General features: G+C 37.4%; 1 protein-coding gene across 2 annotated transcripts in view; it reads right to left on the reverse strand.

The window, feature by feature from the left end:
* Positions 1–5,216: 5,216 nt before the first annotated feature.
* The window catches only part of LOC145511171 (uncharacterized), an 89,624-nt gene continuing 75,570 nt past the window's right edge, over positions 5,217–19,270 (reverse strand). For both annotated transcript variants that reach the window (XR_014057586.1, XM_081503982.1), the window contains 3 exons: positions 17,061–17,108; positions 7,245–7,319; positions 5,217–5,386 (listed from right to left, as the gene is read on the reverse strand). The gene's annotated coding sequence lies outside the window, so the exon portion shown is untranslated. The remainder of the gene's footprint in view (positions 5,387–7,244; positions 7,320–17,060; positions 17,109–19,270) is intronic.

Raw genomic sequence — 19,270 nt, forward strand, 5'->3', positions numbered from 1 at the left:
GTGTTAGGCTGCTTTTGGTCACTGAGACTGTTAATTTTTATTTTCAATCTTTTTTTTCTATGTTTCATTTAGAATATTTATATTACTATCACTTCAAAATCTTTAATCTTTTCTTCTGCTGTGTCCAATTTGTAGGCCATTCTATTGTATAAAAGTTTTCTGTTTAAAAGTTCCATTTTGTTCACTTTTAATAATTTCCTTTTTTCTCATGTTATTCATGTTTTCCTTTAGATCATTAAATACATTTAATACCTACACACACATATTTATGAGTTTGTGTGTAAAAAATTATTTTAAAGTCATGTGTGTAAATTCCATCATTATTTCTATTCCTGTGTCTGCTTTAATTGATCAAAATTTCCCCTGGTTAAGGATCACATTTTCCTGCTTTTATTGAATGTTTAGTAATTATTCTTTGGATGTCAGACATTATTAATTTTATGTTGTTGAGTGCTGGATTTCACTGTATGAAATTTTAAAGAATGTTTAAAGAATGTTAGGCTTTGTTTTTGTAAGCAGTTAGATTACTTCAGATCAGCATGAAATTTTTCAAGGTTGTTTTTAAATGTTTTTAGAGCAGGTCTAGAATTACCTTTGCTCTTGGTCTAGCTTAGACCTCACTACTAACATAACTTTTGGATTTCTTTTGAATGTTCCATGTATTCAATGAGATCTCTACTCTGGCTAGCAGGAACTCAAATTGTTTCTAGCCCTGTGTAAATTCTGAGAGTTGTTCACCTTATAGTTCTCCATTAATTATTCCTTTCCCCAGGTCAGTAGGTGCCCAATATGCTAATGGAGATCAGTGGAGAAATAAATCCAGAAAGAATGATGGGATGGAGCCAAAGCAAAAACGATACCTAACTGTGGATGTGACTGGTGATAGATACAAAGTCCAATGCTGTAAAGAGCAATATTGCATAGGAACCTGGAATGTTAGGTCCATGAATCAAGGCAAACTGGAAGTGGTCAAACAGGAGATGGCAAGAGTGAACGCTGACATTCTAGGAATCAGCGAACTAAGATGGACTGGAATGGGTGAATTTAACTCAGATGACCATTATATCTACTATTGTGGGCAAGAATCCCTTAGAAGAAATGGAGAAGCCATCATGGTCAACAAAAGAGTCCGAAATGCAGTACTTGGATGCAATCTCAAAAACGACAGAATGATCTCTGTTCGTTTCCAAGGCAAACCATTCAATATCACAGTAATCCAAGTCTATGCCCCGACCAGTAACGCCGAAGAAGCTGAAGTTGAACGGTTCTATGAAGACCTACAAGACCTTTGAGAACTAACACCCAAAAAAGATGTCCTTTTCATTATAGGGGACTGGAATGCAAAAGTAGGAAGTCAAGAAACACCTGGCGTAACAGGCAAGTTTGGCCTTGGAGTACAGAATGAAGCAGGGCAAAGGCTAATAGAGTTTTGCCACGAGAACGCACTGGTAATAGCAAACACCTTATTCCAACAACACAAGAGAAGACTCTACACATGGACATCACCAGATGGTCAACACCGAAATCAGATTGATTATATTCTTTGCAGCCAAAGATGGAGAAGCTCTATACAGTCAACAAAAACAAGACCGGGAGCAGACTGTGGCTCGGATCACGAACTGCTTATTGCCAAATTCAGACTTAAATTGAAGAAAGTAGGGAAAACCACTAGACCATTCAGGTATGACCTAGATCAGATCCCTTATGAGTATACAGTGGAAGTGACAAATAGATTTAAGGGACTAGACCTGATAGACAGAGTGCCTGATGAACTATGGACAGAGGTTCGTGACATTGTACAGGAGACAAGGATCAAGAAAATCCCCATGGAAAAGAAATGCAAAAAAGCAAAATGGCTGTCTGAGGAGGCCTTACAGATAGCTGGAAAGAGAAGAGAAGCGAAAAGCAAAGGAGAAAAGGAAAGATATTCTCATCTGAATGCAGAGTTCCAAAGAATAGCAAGGAGAGATAAGAAAGCCTTCCTCAGCGATCAGTGCAAACAAATAGAGGAAAACAACAGATTGGGAAAGACTAGAGACCTCTTCAAGAAAATTAGAGATACCAAAGGAACATTTCATGCAAAGATAGGCTCGATAAAGGACAGAAATGGTATGGACCTAACAGCCTAACAGAAGCAGAAGATATTAAGAAGAGGTGGCAAGAATACACAGAAGAACTGTACAAAAAAGATCTTCATGACCCAGATAATCACAATGGTGTGATCACTCACCTAGAGCCAGACATCCTGGAATGTGAAGTTAAGTGGGCCTTAGAAAGCATCACTACGAACAAAGCTAGTGGAGGTGATGGAATTCCAGTGGAGCTATTTCAAATCCTCAAAGGTGATGCTGTGAAAGTGCTTCACTCAATATGCCAGCAAATTTGGACAACTCAGCAGTGGCCACAGGACTGGAAAAGGTCAGTTTTCATTCCAATCCCAAAGAAAGGCAATGCCAAAGAATGCTCAAACTACCGCACAATTGCACTCATCTCACACGCTAGTAAAGTAATACTCAAAATTCTCCAAGCCAGGCTTCAGCAATACGTGAACCGTGAACTTCCAGATGTTCAAGCTGGTTTTAGAAAAAGGCAGAGGAACCAGAGATCAAATTGCCAATATCCGCTGGATCATCGAAAAAGCAAGAGAGTTCCAGAAAAACATCTATTTCTGCTTTCTGAAAGAGATGGGAATACCAGACCATCTGACCTGTCTCTTGAGAAACCTGTATGCAGGTCAGGAAGCAACAGTTAGAACTGGACATGGAACAACAGACTGGTTCCAAATAGGAAAAGGAGTACGTCAAGGCTGTATATTGTCACCCTGCTTATTTAACTTCTATGCAGAGTACATCATGAGAAACGCTGGGCTGGAAGAAACACAAGCTGGAATCAAGATTGCCGGGAGAAATATCAATAACCTCAGATATGCGGATGACACCACCCTTATGGCGGAGAGTGAAGAAGAACTAAAGAGCCGCTTGATGAAGGTGAAGGAGGAGAGTGAAAAAGTTGGCTTAAAGCTCAACGTTCAGAAAACCAAGATCATGGCATCTGGTCCCATCACTTCATGGCAAATAGATGGGGAAACAGTGGAAACAGTGTCAGACTTTACTTTTATGGGCTCCAAAATCACTGCTGATGGTGACTGCAGCCATGAAATTAAAAGACGCTTACTCCTTGGAAGGAAGGTTATGGCCAACCTAGATAGCATATTTAAAAGCAGAGACATTACTTTGCCAACAAAAGTCCATCTTGTCAAGGCTATGGTTTTTCCAGTGGTCATGTATGGATGTGAGAGTTGGACGGTGAAGAAAGCTGAGCGCCGCAGAATTGATGCTTTTGAAGTGTGGTGTTGGAGAAGACTCTTGAGAGTTCCTTGGACTGCAAGGAGATCCAATCAATCCATCCTAAAAGGGATCAATCCTGGATGTTCATTGGAAGGTCTGATGTTGAAGCTGAAGCTCCAGTACTTTGGCCACCTCATGCGAAGGGTTGACTCATTGGAAAAGACCCTAATGCTGGGTAGGATTGGGGGAGGGAGGAGAAGGGGACGACAGAGGATGAGATGGTTGGATGGCATCACTGACTCGATGAACATGGGTTTGGGTAGACTCCGGGAGTTGGTGATGGACAGAGAGGCCTGGCGTGCTGCAATTCATGGGGTCGCAGAGAGTCGGACACGACTGAGTGACTGAACTGAACTGAACTGACAGTTAAAGTCTCTCACTGTTTCCATTTTTTTCCCCATCTATCTGCCATGAAGTGATGGGACTAGATGCCATGATCTTAGTTTTCTGAAAGCTTTAAGCCAACTTTTTCACTCTCCACTTTCACTTTCATCAAGAGGCTCTTAAGTTCTTCTTCACTTTCTGCCACAAGGGTGGTGTCATCTGCATATCTGAGGTTATTGATATTTCCTCTGACAATCTTGATTCCAGCTTGTGCTTCCTCCAGCCCAGAGTTTCTCATGATGTACTCTGCATATAGGTTAAATAATCAGGGTGACAATATACAGCCTTGACATACTCCTTTTCCTCTTGAGTTTCTTGGCTTAGTTTCCACAAAAATCATAAAGGCTCAAGATTTTACGATTGCATTTCCATGCACAGGCCAGGATTAATGACTATAATCTACATCCCTTCCTTGGATAAGAAGGAAGAATATTTCCAAGTGGACTGTATATTTGCAGCACCTGGTTTTATGCTGCTGAGGTGCTGAGGACTAGCCGCCTGTATCCAGTATCTACAACCCTGAATCCTGCTGTTGCATTGCCATTAAAGCCCCAGCTTCTAAAACATTCACCCGTGTGAACCACACAGCTTCAACTTCCCCCTTTCACCGATCATTTCTACTTGCTTTCTAGCACTTGAAAATGTAACTTTCTTCTCCTGAAACTCAGCTATGTAATTTTAAATGACTTTAGCAATTTAATATTTTTACTGTAATTCAGTATATTTGTGCTGAAAAAGTGTTCTTTCCAACATCAGCTAACCCTGCCATTTTGACTATAAGTGCTCCAAAATTTTTACATGCTGAAACTGCAGGTCAAGAGATTACAGCATCTGAGCAGGATAGAAACTGATTACTAGGAACGTAGGAAAGTGATGCTTTATAAATCAAGAAATATTTTGTTGCGCTTCAAATAATCTTGAATTGAAATTCTTCATTTGCTGCCTCCATGCAGAAAGTAAGTCTAGCTTGAGTGCAGCAGGCATATAGCCCATAGTACTTAGTACATAATAAGTGTTCATAAATTTTTTGGATGATTGTAAATGGCAGAAGTACATTGAAAAATCCCTTTTTCAAATAAATACTGGAAGCAAGTAGCAGAAATTTAAAATATAGCTGAGACATTTAATACTATTGCTTTCACATGTGTAGAGGATTAGTTATGAGATTTAAAGGAAACTATGGCTTTTTAATGATTGATTTTTTAAAATTATTGGTATATAGAGTTTTATATTGTAAATTATTTGCTAATATGTTTGTTCTATGAAACTATATACCCTCACCGTCCCTGCATCAAGTTTAAGAGAGAGCATTTAATTTAAAAAAATTCTGAGTAAAACTTTACTCCATATCCAAATTTTACTTACTGTAATTTTAAACACTGTTGAAATTGCCATCTTTTATAATACTTTTTCCTCATTTCTCAAGAGAACATTTATTTTTAAAAGATATTTACAAAACAAAATTCAACATCCTTGACAAAAATGTGGGATTTAAATAGTATTTCCTTTTAATTTTTGTTAAATATACATAACTCATGTTCAAAGTGTAGACTGTGTCAATCATTTTCTCCTCCAGATTAGCCAGATGCTGCTTTAAAATAATCCAACTTTTAAAAACATTTGGGATCATTACTGCTGCATCTGTTTCCACGTTCCTGGCCAAATACAGAAATAAATAGATGTTACAAGTGTAGTTAGCCAATATGCATGTGTGAATGTCTAATCCATTTATATCAGTTCAAATATGTCTTCCTTATTTAAATTTAAGCCTAAGTGCCTTGAATCAGTATAATCAAAACAGGAAAAACATAAAACAGCATTATTTACAAAACAATGAATAAATGATCAGGACCATTAGGTTAAATTTTGATTAATCAATTAAAAACAAACAGTGGCTAAAGGAAAAGAATCTAAAAGAAAAATAGATAAATAAGTATATACACCTGAATCACTTTGTTATACACCTGAAACTAACACAACATTGTAAATTGACTGTATTTCAATAAAAATTAATTAATTAATTTTGAAAAAACAAAGGTTGGCTAGACACTTAGCCTCTGTTATAGAGAAAGTGAAAGTCTCCAGTCGTGTCAAACTCTTTGCAACCCCATAGACTATACAGTCCACGGAATTCTGCAGGCCAGAATACTGGAGTGGGTAGCCTTTCCCTTTTCCAGGGGATCTTCCCAACCCAGGGATCGAACCTAGGTCTCCATCATTACAGGCGGATTCTTTACCAGCTGAGCCACAAGGGAAGCTATAAGCTAATTCATATAAATAATACAAAGTTACTAATAAAATGAAGTCTGTTGAATTGTAAATTGCTACTGGGTAATTTTGCAGTAGGTTTAAATGTATCATCTGCCACATTTGTCCAAATTGAATATATGTCATATGGTGAAAGCTTCCCTGGTGGCTCAGAGGTTAAAGCATCTGCCTGCAATGTGGGAGACCTGGGTTCGATCCCTGGGTTGGGAAGATCCCCTGGAGAAGGAAATGGCAACCCACTCCAGTATTCTTGCCTGGAAAATCCCATGGACAGAGGAGCCTGGTGGGCTGCAGTCCACGGGGTCGCAAAGAGTCGGACACGACTGAGCGACTTCACTTTCATATGGTGAAATAAAATATGAAGAACCCCTTTTGAAAATTATGTGAAAATTATGGGCTAAATATTGCTGATCAACTTAGCATTCCACATTATAATTCCTGAAAATATAATTTCTCTTCAAGTTTTTCTTTCTCCTCTACTAGTAGCATTAATAGACTAGTAAATTAGTGGGTTCATCTTTAAAAATTAAAAAAAAATTATGAAGCAAAATTAATGAATTTCCCATATATTCATTCATAAAACATTAAGCCATTTTCAGCATTACTTTTTTAAGCATTAAATTCTGAACATGTTTTCTAACATTATTTTTGATAAATGATTTTTAGGGAATAGGCATCTTGAGTTTGTCATTTCAGAAAGACTTTTAATAAATTTTAAATATATTCCTCAACAAAGTAGAAATAGGAATAAACATTGGAAGGCAGCAATCTTGCAGGAAAAATCATCCTTTAAAACTCCTTTGTCATAAAATTTTCCTAAGACAAAGGCTTATACCTTTATGGCACTCAGCAATTTTTAGTATTATATAAATTATATGTAATCAAAACATTAGTTTCAAAATGCCCTAATATAATTGGTTTGTACTTGCAATAATTTAGAGATAGCCTAATTATCATCAGGAGAGGCATCTGGTATTCACAATATGATGAAGCTATTCAAAAAGTAACTCACCATGTGTGGTCCTTATGGAATTTCGATCCTACGTCTCCTGCACTGCAGGCAGATTCTTTATCACTGAGCCACCAGGGATGCCCAGACTAGCTCATAAATGGGCATTATTCCATTTCGTATATTCTTTTTATACTTTTCTAATTTTTATGCGATTGGCTAAAAAGTGGTACATAAGCAAGTATATCCACACACCCAGTAGTGTTTGGTCACTTTCTGGGTTTAGGGTGCAGTACCTGTGGGTGAGTGAAAGAAGCACTTCATCTTCTACACAGGCCACCAGAACAGATGTTGGAACAAGACATGGATGACTGGGGAAAAAGCAAGTTGGGAGTTAAAGTAGGTGAAAGGTGAAAATACTTAGAGCTACATGCATGACCGAAGCTAAGTTGCATGACAAAAGTTAGCTGCTGAAAAACAGAGCAAACCATCCAGCTCATATGAAGCAGTAGGGAGGAAAGCCAGTCCAGCAGCATGCCAGGAGAGGCTAATCAGTTGTCACTTTAGAATCCACAGAAGCGAAAATGAGCTCATTCAGGCAGTTTCTCATCACAAATTCATTTCTGACCAGACTTCCAAAAAAAAGTATACCCTTAAAGCAAGCAGTTTTGGTTACACCATCTGTGCCATGTATTAATGTATTGCTTCTCAACAACAAATTCACCCTTCACTGCCTGTTCTGTGATAACAGATCTGGGTCTTCTATGTACTTTTCCTTTGCCAGCAGATATCACGTTAAGTCTTTTCAGCAGAGAGTGTTAGAGAGACATTGAAGAAGGAAGGATTTTTCTTCCTGGTTCCGATGGCTTGTTTTCAGTACAATTGCAAGTTCTTGCAATGCATGCAGCTTTTACAGTGCTGGTTGCATACTCTGTGCTGGCTTCTGAAGCAATCTAACTTCTCTAGTGTTTGGCTCCCACAGTGCATAGCAGCCAGCAGATTTCCTTGGCATCCTCTAGGGGTAATTTTGTAGTAGAGTGCTTCTCGTGTGATACCTCCCATGAACAGCACTCCCTAGCATCTTAGAAGGCAGATTTCAGTCAATTCCCAAGGGTGAGTTTCCAGCTAGTCCCAACTGACTTGGCATCACAGTAAATCTCTGCCATTCAGTAACCACATTCATGCCTTCTCCAATATCTGGATCTCAGCCTTGATGGCCTCTCCTTGAACACTCCAGGTACTCTGTCTTAGTCCCGTGGGTAGTGTTTGCCCTTTATACCTGCCATTGCTATATTTCTTAGGGGAATCTTGACTTCTTAACCAATCTCTCATTAGTCCAATCCACTGTTATAATTAATCATTCAACTTTCCCTATTCTAATTATTATGGGGTTTCTCTTTCCTAATTGGACCCAGATTCATATAACACTAAACTCCTAAGATAAACATTCACTCTCTTCTGCCCTTAGAGGCACTTCCGGGGAAAGGACTGAAAAGCACTTAGAGAAGAGTTTCCTTTCAAATATTTTTAGTCATGATTCAAATATGCAACTATTTAATGCACATGATTTTTAGAGCACTCTCATATTCATAGCAAAGTTAAAGGGAAAGTATAGGTAGTTTCCATACACTCCCTGCCCTACACACGTATGTGTAACTATTTTCTGGTTTTTTGTTTTTTTTTTTTGCTATGCCAGGTCTTAATTGTGGCACGTGAACTCTTTACTGTGACGTATGAGATCTAGTTTCCTGAGCAGGGATCAAGCCTGGGCCCCCTGCCTTGGGAGCTCAGAGTGTTAGCCACTGGTCCCTCATGGAAATCCTTGTATAACTATTTTAAACTGGATCTTAATAATAATGGTCACTTGTCTACTTTTTTATCTATAATTTTTTTTTGCAAATTTGTTGATAAAAAGAAAGAAGTAATTCCCAAGGTCTTTAGACCTTCTGAACTTGTATTCTCAAACCCAAATAATGATTTTCCTAAGATTTTTATGGAAACCATGAACAATAATGCATTCAACTTTAAAATTAAGTTAGTTAAATATGAACTGTACTACTTATTTGGCAACTCAGATGACTGTGGATAAGAATGCTGATATGAGTTTGATCCTAGATTAAACTACTGTCCATATAACTTTATATAAATTACTTAACTTCTATGCAGTTCAATTTTTCTCAAAAGTAAAATGGAAATAATGATTTGCTTGTTTCATAAGATTTTAGTGATGCTTAAATGAGATGATCCAAGTAAAGATCTAAAGATCTAAATTAGAACAGTTTGACTTCCCAGGTGGCTCAGGTGGTAAAGAATCTGTCTGCAATGCAAGAGACTTGAGTTCAATCCCTGGGTCTTGAAGATCCCCTGGAGAAGGGAATGGCAACCCACTCCAATCTTCTTGCCTGGAGAATTCCATGGACAGAGGAACTTGGCAGGCTATAGTCCATGTCTGACAAAGAGTCAGACACGACAGCACAAACACATAACGAGCCATAGCTAACACCATACTCAGTTTTTTCACTTTCAGCACAATTTGGCAAATAGGCTTTAGAAATAATATCATTTAAAACTTTAGTAAAATTTTGGAGTTTAGAATAGTAAAAATTAAAACAGAATAATTTAGAAACAAATCATTAGGGCAAGAATATCTAGAAAAACTATTATTATGAATCATTTTGAGTGATGGCATGTTTGGAGATTCAGCTAGTTTTCTAACCAGAAATTGTAATTTTAAATAGAAGATATGGTCTATGTATCATATAGCAAAATAAACTCCACTTGGCCTTTATTAATTGCTTATATTATCATTCAGGCTGAAATGCAATCTGGTAGTAAACTGACATCATGTCAGTTCTGTTGCTTAAAAGTAAATTTAACTTTGTTGCCCTCTAGTCCTAATCTGATAGAAGGATATCAAAGATATCCTTCCTATCAAAGAAGGATACCTTTGATATCTTTCTAAAGAACATTAGTTCAAATGTGAGAAAAATAGTTATTCAGATCCTAAAACTTAAATTTAGTATGGCATTTTAATGGCTAATCTTTCTTTTAAAATGGCTGATACAGATTGTAAGGAGATAGCGTTTTGACCAGTGATGGTGAGTCCTTAGACGATTTGGAGAACTATATAGATGACATCCTAAATTTGGATGATTTTGAAAACCCATTCAGAACAGTGGTAAGTAACCTAGGCAGCAGTTAGGTGAGGAAAAAGTGATCAGGCCCAACTTTTAGTGCATTTCAACCATAAATGAATCGAACAGACCACAAAATTGATAACAAAGCATCTAGGTTGTTTTCTTCAGATTAGCATAGATCATAATTTAAAAAATTGGTCAGCAAAGACCAGGCATCTCCATATAACTTATAGGCTAGTATGCTCTGGTCTCTTTCTCACTTCTCCACAGACTCAACTTCTACTTCATGCTGAGCTTTGCTGACTAAAGTTTCCAAAAAAGTAAGATTTTATACATATTTCTTGTCTTATTTGGTGGAATCACTTCCTATTTTGACAATTCAAGGAGTAAATGATAATGTATTCCATTTCCGTGAAATCAAGGCCTCCATTTTGCATAACACAATGAAGTTTTTAAACAGGAAAAGGAAAAGGAAGAATTTAATTAGTGGGGAAGTTTGAAAATATACTTTAAAGAATATCCAGGAAAGGAATAAGAGCATTTGACATCCTCTCGAGATCTTTTCTATATCACTAAAGCTTATGAGAAAAGCAGATGTTACTAATGAAAAGTGCAAAACTGAAATGTCCCCACAGTTGCTCACCAAAACCAAAGAAAATGGCTCACAGGGCCAGGATAGTCTTCTGTCAGGCGAGGTCTCTGGAAATCCACATGCATGTAGATAATCCTTTAGTACAAAGGTTATAATATCAGGGAATTGCTTTCTTTGCGAGAGAGGTCTGTGTGATGTTAGGACTCTGGAACAAGCCCAAGTCAATGGGTAGAGTAAACGCAAATTTATTTTCATTATTTGAATCTCTAATTTACTTTAGACTCTGTAGTCTTTTTTTTTTTATCATTTTATTTTTTTAATTAGTTTATTTATCTATTTTTTTAACTTTACAATATTGTATTTGTTTTGCCATACATTGACATGGATCCACCATGGGAGTACATGTTTTCCCCTTACAGAACCCCACTCCCACCTCCCTCCCCATCCCATCCCTCTGGATCATCCCAGTGCACCAGCCCCGAGCACCCTGTATCATGCATCAAACCCGGACTGGCGATTCGTTTTGAAATGACCAGGACTCAGCTAATCCAAGATTTTTTAGACCACTTCAGATCCTTGTTTGATTCTATACTAACCTCTTGTCAGACAAAAGAATATCGATGTAGTCATTGTTTCATCGCAGGTAAATTATCAATATGGAGAAAAAAGGACATATGTGGCTACAGCACATTAGTACTCTATAGATGTTATTTCCATACAGTCTGTTTCCAAAGGTGAAGGGTGGAAGCAGAAAATGATATTTGAAATGTCAGAAACTGAGTATATGAGAAGCATGGAGAAATTAACTCCTGACACATATGAAAAAGAGTTATAATAGATGACGTTTTAGCAAGTTATAGAAAATACTAAAAAAGTAAAAAAAAAGAAATGGCATACTGATTTATATTTTTTCCTCACCTAAATAAGTAGAAATTAAAGAGTTATTTGACATGTTTTCTTAACATAACATTTTAAAAACATACAAGCTTACATGGAATGTAACACTATTAACAGCTTTCCCCTAGTGTGGAAAGCAGTCATCTTTGCTCACAACCCGAACAACTGCTTTTTAAAGTGTGAAACAATTATGAACATTTGCTCAAACTGTTTACGTATGAATAATTATGAAAAAGCATCATTCCATGATATTGCTTATTGGTCAATACTCCACTGGAAATAGCCAAATGAATTGAGACTAGTCATTCCTAGAACAGAAGCAAATAAGCTAAGGTTTCCATTAATCATTCCTGTTTGCATTGTTGTAATGCTGACTGTTGAATATTTGCTGGTATTAGACATTGTTATAGGTACTTGCAAGTTTTATGCTTTAAAAAATATTTTTTTTAATGTTACTTATCTATTTATTTTTGGCTGTGGTGCGTCTTCATTGCTGCATGGACTTTTCTCTGTAACTTGTGGCGAGCAGGGCTACTCTCTCGTTGCAGTCCATGAGGTTCCCATTGTGGTGGGCTCTAGGGCACACAGGCTTCAGTAGTTGCAGCATGCGGGCTCAGTACTAGTTGTGGTTCCCAAGCTCTAGAGCACAGTCTCAATAGTTGCGGTACATAGGCTTAACTGCTTCAGGGCATGTGAGGTCTTCCCAGATAAGGGTTGAAATCTGTGTCTCCTGCCTTGGCAGGCAGATTCTTTACCACTGAGCCACCAGGGAAGCCCTTACAAGTTTTATCTTGTTTGATATTCAAAACTGGGACATTGAATAACTTGCCAAAATTTACCAGCTAATATATAGCAGAGCCCAGATTCAAACCCAGATTAATCTGATTCTAAAGCCCTATAGCCTTTCTCCTAAACTACACTGAAATGACTTGTTTGACAAATGCTGAGAGGACTAGCTTCTTTTTTTGTATATATGTTTCTAACATCTTATAAATAATGAGAACCTCGGTGTTTTGTAGTAATAGTCACTAAAACCATATTTCCTGGATGAATGAGAGAATGGTCAAATAACTCCAGAATCAAGCCCAGATAGACAGTATATGTTTAAACATCGTCAAAGAAGCACTATCTACAGTCTCACTTGGTAACCAACTTATATTAATTTTTAACAATTATTATCAGAATCTTAAAAACATGAATAGCTGAGTACACAGTAAAATTTCAAAATGAGTGAAGCCTATCAGTTTAATATGGATGAAAACAACTAGCTAACACAATTTATTTGGAATGTTAAAAGTAAAGTTGTATAAAAGAAGTTGCATAGTGAAATAATTGTTAAAAATATGAAATTTAAATTTGACTTTTTTTCATAAAAGCATACTTAAAATCATTCGTATTTTCACTTTTATTAAATGCTATGGTCTCCAACCCCTGAAATTGTGAAGCAAACTATTTTCTGAATATATTCAGCCCTTCTGATGATACAGAACTCTGGAGGTGGGCTGTGTCATGGTAGGAAGCATTCTGTTATGCTCACCCTTGAAAGTATGCTAAGATGATTCCTCCTTAGGGAATTTCCCTGACTACCCGTCACCCACCCTCCATTTCTCTATCCCAAAGGACTCCACCAGGGCTTGCTTCATTATGTTGTAACAAGTATATGTTTTCTTCATTCTACTGTGAAAATTTTGGCTGGGGAAAGGTTATCTTAGTCATTGCTCAACTATTTGAAGCTAGACTTTTCTTCCTTTCTTCTCCAAAGCAAACATGTATAATATGTCTTGCCATTTCCTGAAGTTTTCCAAGCTCCTTAAACAATCTGCTCACCCTCCTCTACATGCTCTTTGTTTAGCAAATCCCCCCTATGCCTCAAAAATAGCATCAAATATTGAAGTCAAATCTATTTGAGGCTTGCCTGCAAAAGCCTCCAGAGTTTATTATAACCTCTTGGGTGTAAAACCATCTTATAAAAATGTTTGTCTGAATAACTGAGCATCTTGGATAGTATATAAGATAGATTAAGTTATTCAACAGGCACATATTTAGAAGCTCCTATGTTCCAGGCACTACGCTAAGAACTGAAGATTCTGCCATCAACACCATCAAGGAGGCTCTTTTTATGTAGCCTATTGGAATGAATTAACATGTATCACATGTAAATAAGGATTTCATAAACAAATACTTTAGAGTCATTCTGAGTTATATCTTTTCCTTAGGACTTTTTGAAACTTCTAATATTCACATGTAATCTGTGACTCTCCAAGACTCAAAATACAGTATGTACTATTTCCCAAACTTCGTTCTGTTTTCACAGTGCATTTTAAAGAATCAGTAGATGAGAATACTTTGCAAAATACCCTCTAGAGCAAGGCTCCCCAACTTCTGGGCTGTGGACCAGTACCTGTTGTCAGATCACTGGTGGTATTAGATTATAAATAAAGTGCACAGTGAGTGTAAGCTATTTGAATCATCCCAAAACCATGTCCTTCACCCCCAGTCTGTGGAAAAATTGCCTTCCATGAAATTGGTCCCTGGTACCATAAAGGTTAGGGACTGCTGCTCTAGAGTTTGTAGACAGATAATTGTTGTTTAAGAAAATAAGAGCTATGGTAGCATCATCAGTTCAGTTCAGTCGCTCAGTCGTGTCCGACTCTCTGCGACCCCATGAATTGCAGCATGCCAGGCCTCTCTGTCCATCACCAACTCCCGGAGTCTACCCAAACCCATGTTCATCGAGTTGGTGATGCCATCCAACCATCTCATCCTCTGTCGTCCCCTTCTCCTCCCGCCCCCAATCCTACCCAGCATTAGGGTCTTTTCCAATGAGTCAACCCTTCGCATGAGGTGGCCAAAGTACTGGAGCTTCAGCTTCAACATCAGACCTTCCAATGAACACCCAGGATTGATCTCTTTTAGGATGGATTGATTGGACCTCCTTGCAGTCCAAGGGACTCTCAAGAGTCTTCTCCAACACCACAGTTCAAAAGCATCAATTCTGCGGCGCTCAGCTTTCTTCACCGTCCAACTCTCACATCCATACATGACCACTGGTAGCATCATAGGGTGGAATACAAGTACAAACGAAGGTTTCAAGGACTGAGAGTGTATGTTATTAAATCCAAGCTCATACTACTGCAAGTGAAGTGAAAGTGAAGTCGCTCAGTCATGTCCGACTCTTTGCGACCCCATGGACTGTAGCCTACCAGGCTTCTCTGTCCATGAGATTCTCCAGGCAACAGTACTGGAGTGGGGTGCCATTTCCTTCTCCAGGGGATCTTCCAGACCCAGGGATCGAACCAGAGTCTCCCGCATTGCGGGCAGACGCTTTGCCCTCTGAGCTACCAGGGAAGCCCTACTGCAAGACAGGCCAATAATTTAGAGATGAGTTGTTGGGGCAAGGAATAGTGACTTTATTTGGAGAGCCAGCAGACCAAGAAGAGGTGGACTAGTGTCCCAAAGAACCATCTAATCCAAGTTAGGCTACCCAATTCAGGGCTTTCTTTGTATCAATACTGAAAGGGGATGGGGTGTACGGTTAGTTACTGCAAACTTCTTGGTGCCAGAATCCTTTGTTCTTATATCTGTCTGTGTAGGTCTGGTCACAGTGTTCCTATAAAGCTCCAACAAGACAAATGTTATTCTCTGTTTATCTCAGAGAATACCACGTTTTATCTCAATATGAATGGAAAAGTATTATAGCTTTAAAGGTCGAAACTTGATAATGGACTATCCTGTATATTTCAGTCTATAGGCAATATTATTTTAGTTATTAACTTAGAGCAAAAGTAATAGAATACAAAGGTTAAAGTAAAAGAAATATTCAATATAGACTCAGATTCATTCTTCCTTATTATATGAGGGAAAGCTTCTACAAAGAAGTGATACATCAAATGATCTCCAAGAATGAGTCTGGAGTAAGCCAAGTGAAAAGGGAGAAGTTGGTGGTGGGTTTTCAGAAAGGTTTTCAGTCATGGGCAAAGTTCAAAGAGGCTTACTGTGCACAGTGACATTCTGTGGTCAGAACTGCAAACACATGTTATGTTAACGGGGATGCTACTGCTAAGTCGCTTCAGTCGTGTCCGACTCTGTATGACCCCACAGACGGCAGCCCACCAGGCTCCGCCGTCCCTGGGATTCTCCAGGCAAGAATACTGGAGTGGGTTGCCATTTCCTTCTCCAGTGCACGAAAGGGAAAAGTGAAAGTGAAGTCGCTCAGTCGTGCCCGACTCTTAGCGACCCCATGGACTGTAGCCTACCAGGCTCCTCCGTCCATGGGATTCTCCAGGCAAGAGTACTGGAGTGGGGTGCCATTGCCTTCTCCGATGTTAACTGGGATAGGCACATGAAAAAGGCAACACAAGTCCTTCTAAGTGAGAAAAAGGCTACAAAAGTCTGAAATCCTTCCTCATCCTCCTCTTCAAAAAGTACACAAAACCAATAAGAATAAAAACTAAAAACTTAATAAAAAAATCTTTTAAAATAAACTGGGAAACAAAACCTGAATATAACTATGAACTGACAAACACAATTATAATTAGAAGCATTACCAAAGTTCATGATGGGTAAGATTATAGAAAGTGGAGCATGCCTGATGTTGGAGGGTATCCCCCAAAGTACTAACTAAAATACAGCTTTCTGAAAATGAAAGACCCATTCTGAAATCCAAAGCTGTAATCCCTGTTTGCGACAAGGGTGCAGGAACTGTGTTGAGCAACACGAGTAGCAATTTGATTTGGAGTAGCGGAACATGAGCAACTCTGAAGAATCACGCTGATTAATACTATTTGCAAGAGCAGTCTGCTTCTGCGGCAGCAAACAAGCAGAAGTATTCTAAGTGGTGACCTCTCCCTCTATTTAACCATAATAAAATCTACGGAAAATATCTGGTCTAGGAAAATTCAACCCATTTGATAATAACTAAAAAAAGGAGTAAGTACAGAATCAATAAAATGTAGTATAAGAAAAAAAATGTCAAAAACAAAATCTCACCAGAAAAATGCAGCCAACAAGAATAAAACACAGAAAAAAAAAAAAAAGAGTAACTCCCACAACACTATAAATCACATCATAAAGCTTTAATGATTAAAACAGTGTGGCAGTTACACATGAATTGCCAGATCAATGAACAAATTGGTAAATTCAGAAGCTGACCCAAATACACACATGAATCTAGTATATGGCAAAGATGGCATCTCAGGTCTGGGAAAAAGACAATTTTTAAACAAAAGATGTGAAAGCAGCTGTGTAAACTTCTGAAAAAAATTTTTTTAAGTAAAATCCATATTTCACACTGCATACCAACATGAATTTCAAATACAGCAAATGTTTAAATGTTACCAAACACTGCTAAAGGAACTTTAATTCATGCTCCCATTATTGGGCTTCTCTGATAGCTCAGTTGGTAAAGAATCCACCTGCAATGCAAGAGACCTGGGTTCGATTCCTGGGTTGGGAAGATTCCCCTGGAGAAGGGAAAGGCTACTCACTCCAGTATTCTTGGGCTTCCCTTGTGGCTCAGCTGGTAAAAAATCTTCCTGCAGAAAGAAAAAAAAAGGAGACCTACGTTCAATCCATGGGACCTGAGTTCAATCCCTGGGTTGGGAGGATCCCCAGGAGAAGAGAAAGGTTACCCACCCCAGTATTCATTATTAGATATCTATGAGGATGATGCCCTAGTACTTGATATTTTCAAACTTTCTGATCTTTGTCCATCTAATGGTAGAAACATGACATCTTATTGTTTTAAGTTAGCATTTCCCTGATTTCTGCAGCTGAAATATCTTACATGTTTAATGACCATTTAGATTTCCTCTTCTGTGAAATTGCTGTATGGATCTCTTACCCACTTTTTAAAAAATTTTGATTGTCTTTTTCATATTGATTAACTTTAGTGTTTCTTTTTACTTCCTAGAAAACAATCTATCATTTGCTTTATGTGAGACAATATTTTCTTCTATATCATGACTTATCTTTTAATTTTATATGTGGTTTTCTCTGATGTGCATTTGTTTTATCTTTTTTTTTTGATGACATCAAATTGTCATTCTTCTTCTTTATGATTTTTGATTTGTGTTTTCAATTTGGCTTATATTTGGCTTATATTTGGCTTATATTTGCCTACTGAATCTCTGGAAGAATGCACAATTAAATATAGTGTTTACCAATGTATGTATAAGGGGGGAGAGGAGAAAAATGCAAAAAAAAGAGATAATAGAAGGCAGACTTTGCACACTACACAGAATTCTATTTTTTTTTGAAAGATGATCTTATTACCTATTCAATGGCTTAAATTTAAAAAATCAATTTATTTTAGATTAAGTGAAAAATATTAATTTAGTTTAAAAAATAGAAACCAAACAATAAAAATGACACTTGTGGCTATCTTTCTACCTATCTGAGTTTGAGAAGTCACACTTTCAGAGATATGGTGGGAGGTGGTGCTCAGTTCTAGTATGCTGCTATTTTTGTTTGTCAGAACGAATGAAGTTTCCTGAGATATTTCAGGACAGGAATTATAAATTTTAACGTTTTTTTCTAAAAGAGACTATGAACGGATGAAACAAATTATAGTAAGCTAAAGTAGTGAAAATAATCCATGCAGTGCAAAAATATCAACTTTAAAATTAATCTGAATATCACCTATTCTAAAAAAAAACAAGTTGACCATTAAATGATCAACTGACAACTTGAAGCAGAATATACTGAAATGTATAACATTTTGTTATCATATCTATTTCTAAATCAGAAAACCCACATAAAATATCATCTTAATCTGTAATTTAATGCCTAGCACTGTAACACATTTCTAAAGCAAGTTGTAAAATGAGTCAGCCTTATGAGACTAAGTGACATTTTGTCACTGATTTAAAGGAAAATAATGTCTCTGTTAAGATCTTATAAAAGATATAATGAAGAAGAATGCAGTATAGGTTTAGACGAATTTGAGAATTTTATCACCTTAACATCAGAGTGTTAATGCATTTGTAACCACAAATGTTTGAGCTATTCCATTCATTATATCAGATGACAAGAAGACGTCTGAAAATGGTCTTATTTGTTCAGGTAAATTAAATAATGTCAGATCCATGAGTGATGTATTTGCGATTATAGTATCTAGATGTTCAGAGTATCATGGACTAAAACAACATTTGTAATGGCATGAAAATGAAATATTTCAACATTAATATTTTCTGTGAAAGGATTTATTTTCATGGTTACTTTTTTTCTGTTGGACTAGCTGGCTTTTCTACAGAAAAACAACCTAAAAAACAAGTGTCAGTTTAATTTAGCACAGCAAGGGTAAAGGGAGTATTAAAAATGGATGAAGATAGATGTTAGAAGCTATCTCGTGTTAGTTAAGTCACCTGCAGTTATAAAGGCTATTTACAATTTGGGTAGTTCTGACTGAAGGACATAGAGAGTGCACACGAATGAATGACCACAGGATGGGGCCAAAGGCGAGGACAGTTGAAACGCAATGAGCTCCAAGAGCATAAAATAAAAGAAAAAGAAAAGGACATCCTCAAACATTTCTACTTCTGTTTTAACTTTGACATTTTTACTTATTAAAAAACACATCCTTAATTTCAAGAGGTGAGGGGAGAGCAGGAATACCCTGTCCTGAGTGTCCCAATCAGCACAAGTAATTTCTGCTCCATAAAGGTTCTTGGCATTGAAGTACTGTGACCCACCCAGG

The sequence above is a fragment of the Giraffa tippelskirchi genome, chromosome 6 (assembly GCF_054371585.1).
Source record: "Giraffa tippelskirchi isolate mGirTip1 chromosome 6, T2T-mGirTip1v1.2.pri, whole genome shotgun sequence".
NCBI lineage: Eukaryota > Metazoa > Chordata > Mammalia > Artiodactyla > Giraffidae > Giraffa > Giraffa tippelskirchi.